The sequence below is a fragment of the Lissotriton helveticus genome, chromosome 10, assembly GCF_964261635.1.
Source record: "Lissotriton helveticus chromosome 10, aLisHel1.1, whole genome shotgun sequence".
Taxonomy (NCBI): Eukaryota; Metazoa; Chordata; class Amphibia; order Caudata; family Salamandridae; genus Lissotriton; species Lissotriton helveticus.
In genome coordinates, this window is record NC_136071.1 from 973943303 (window position 1) to 973947171 (window position 3869).

Here is a 3869-nt window from a genome sequence, read left to right on the forward strand (position 1 = left end):
GTAGTCGGTGGAGGTCAGTACATAAGACAGAAGGCATAAGAATATCATGCATTTTAGGAGATATAATTGTTGCGGGTATATTGCATAGACGTGGATAAAATGTAGAAGGATTAGCTTCCTACAGCACTGGAATATTGGTAAGGGAGACATAATACAGTGGAGTGGAGCACCACTCCCAATACGTTTTGCATTTCTTCCCCCAATGTACCTTCATATGGACTCACTGTTTAAGGTGGTGATTTGCTAAGAAATAGAAGCAGATGCTATCTCACAGATCTTCTGAAACAGTTTGTTCAAACCATAAAATTTTGTGTAAAAAAAGGGAAAGAATCTGGCGGACAACCTTTAGTGAGTCAGACAAAAAAATTCTCAATACCGAGCAAAGAGAGGATACAGCAGGCAAAACGAGCCTTTTTTACGAAGAAGATTAAAGAAGCCGGCAATGCCCCGAAGGAGCTCTTTCGAACGGTGTCTTCCTTGGCAGTCCCCAAGACCATAGAGGTACCCCCCAGTCTCCTACTTTGCGAGAAGCTGGCCACGTTTTTCCGTGAAAAAGTCGAAAAAATCTTTTCTCCTCTAGAGAGTCAAATAATAATTTCTCCGGAACCCCCCACTATCAACTCGGAGTTAGACAGCGGTCCGGAAAAACTCCTACAATTCACCCAAATTAGTGAGAAGGAGGTAGTGAGCCGACTTCAGAAGATAAAATCGGGCTCCCCTCATGATCCCTGCCCTGTTGCAATCGCCAAACTAGTTCCGGTCACTATTGCAGCCGGACTTACTCCCCTCTTCAATCTCATGTTGGATAGGGGGGAATTTCCCGCAAAATGGAAACGAGCCTCCATTTTACCCCTCCTAAAAAAAAACAATCTGGACATAGCCGAGTTGAACAACTACCAGCCTATTGCCAGATTGCCCCTTCCAGCTAAAATTATGGAAGGCTCTTTAAACACGCAGCTAAGTACCTTCTTGAGAACAGGAGAACATCTAGACCCATGCCAACATGGTTTCCGTGCAGAACACAGCACGGAATCCGCCCTAATCAAGTCTGTGGAAGACATTAGAAGAGTGTTGGACGAAGGAGGCAGAGCCGCCCTGATCCTGTTGGATCTTTCCGCGGCCTTCGACACGGTCCATCACAAGTTGTTGGTGGACCGGTTGAGGGCCTGCGGAGTCCAAGGAAAGGCATTGAAGATCCTGCAGGCCTTCCTTTAGGACTCAGACGGTGGCACTGGGGGACTTTGAATCACGCCCTTTTGCGCTCCCTTGTGGAGTGCCCCAGGGCTCCTCCTTGAGCCCGACCCTTTTTAATGTGTATGTTTCCACCCTAGCCCCGATAATTCGATCCTTTGGTTTTAACCTCACAGCATACGGGGATGATACGCAGATAGTGGTGTCACTGCTGCTGGGTGAAATAGATAGCACAGCTGACAGGTTCAAAGGCTGCATGCAAGAAGTGGGTTATTGGATGGCACAAAACTGTCTTAAGCTCAACTGGTCAAAGACAGAAGTGCTACTCTTTGGCTCCAAAGACAACTTCTGGGCCCCGAGATGGTGGCCAGAAGAAATGGGAACTCTCCCCTCCCCAGTGACTAAGGTGAAAAATGTAGGCATCCTGGTTGATGATTTATTATCCTTTAAACCTCAGATCAACGCACTTGCCTCATCCACGCACTTTATCCTCAAAACAATTAGGAAAGTGCTGCCATTCTTGGAGGTAGAGCATAGAAAAACAGTGGTCACCGGACTAGTTCTATCTCGGTTAGACTACTGTAACAGCCTTATGCTGAACGCCCAACAGGGCGTACTAAATAAGCTCCAGATCCTACAGAATGCAGCCACACGCCTGATAACAGACACCCCCAAGTTCGCATCGGTTGCCCAGGACCTGGCGAAACTGCACTGGCTGCCAGTTCGGAAACGAATAACTTTCAAGGCACTCTGTGTGGTAAAGCATTACACAATCTTGGCCCTAGATGTATGAAGCTGCTATTCCACAGGCATAAGCCGGCAAGAACCCTAAGATAAGGGCAGCAGGCGCTGGTATCAGTCCCCAGAGTCAAGAAAGCAAGATGGGGGGTAGGAGTTTTTCCTTAGGCGCAGCAGTAGCCTGGAATAAACTACCCCTCAACATTAGACAGTTGCCCGACCTGTTATCTTTCAGAAGAGCACTGAAGACCTGGCTCTTTCCCCATTAAAGCTCCTTACCCTCACACACTAGTTCAACCATGTTAGCGCCAGGACACCTCCGGGTAACAGTGCGCTCTAGAAATGTTTAAATAAATAAATAAATAAATAAAGCCATGGGTAAGACACAAGTTATTCCACCATGGCCCTAAGTATGAGGGTTCTTTTATTCGGACCCGGTAGTGAGGGGTAGGCAAAACGGGCACTGACGAAGGCAGCTGAAACCTCAACCACTATGGTTTCCTCCTTGATGTCAGACCTACCGGGTACTGTTGACACCTTCACACTCTAACCCTTAGGCAAGAGCAGTGTCAAACAGGTAGTACAACCTTTGTACTATATGTAAACTGATACTATTATAGGTCATGTTTTGTTGATAGTAGTTTTTATTAGGTCTTGAAGAATCGCAGTCAATGTACTAAAAGCGAGAAACATGTTGACCACACCATTTGCACGCTAGTCTGTATCGTGTCTTGGAAACCTAAGTTCCAGCGATCACAGACTACTATCTTTTTTACTTGCGGCAGAGGACCACCAGAATAAAATTGTTTTCCGGTACCTTGTGCCACATTTTATCCTCACCCACACTATCTACCCATACCTGGCCCCTCACTCGCACTTCACCCATAGGCAGTTGGATAAAAAATCTCCGACAAAGAGCCCCTCTTTGAGGTGAGCCCATTGAGCATTGCACCGCCTGCCCAACTAGGAGCATTGCCGATGATGAAGCATGACACTCGCAAGGGTGTGTGAGGTCATTATATCCAACCAATTGGATACCCAAGGGTGGTCCTCCATTGAGCACTATCCTTCCTACCTTAGTGACCGTTTCCTTCTCCTCTTCTTTAGGAACAGCTCAGTCAATTTGTTGTTCACCGGTTCTTTTCTTTCCACTTAGAAGTTATTAGTCCAATGGCATTGTGTCCTCCACTGCATTCCTGCTTAAAATGGAGCGCTTTGGATGTCGCTGAAGACTCCTACGAGTGTTACAATTCATTATATCTCCTCTACTAGTGCCTGTGTGAGACTTAATTCTGCTGTTTTCCTAGTGTTTCTCTGCATTTCCTGTGGCCCCAAATATAATCTGCTGTTATAAGGTCGACAAATTAAATGCTAATTATTTAGATTAACAGTTAAAAATGTGCAATGGTGGACACAAAGCTGAAATGACAGGCATTTAAAATGTGCAAACTGTAATAGGCAGTCATAGCTATGTGTATAAGCAATAGAAATACTAAGAAGCAAACTTCCTTAAACTAGAAGTGGCTCTTATATTGCTGAAATGTGCACGAATATAATTTAGAAGTCTGACCTTAATGTGACATGCGTGAAAATACTAGTCCTAACTGCAGAATGTTCCGGTTTTAATCAAATGTATTACTTTACTAAGCAACATATTGTTTGTCTGATTAACTTCATATTCTCACCCTGTTTCACATAATCCCTGAATAAAATAGATGCACATTCAAAACCATATTTCTTGTTGGTATTAATAAAATGCTTTACTAAACAGTATTTTGCAAGTTTAATGTTTCTTGTCTTTAGCATAGTTCATTGTGTACGCAGTGATACATTTAATCTATAAAGCCAAACCGCAATCGCTGCCTAGGGGAACGGAGGTTTATGTTTCCAGAATTTAACTACGTAAGAATGTCCATAGCGAAGTTGTGAAACGGGTCTAC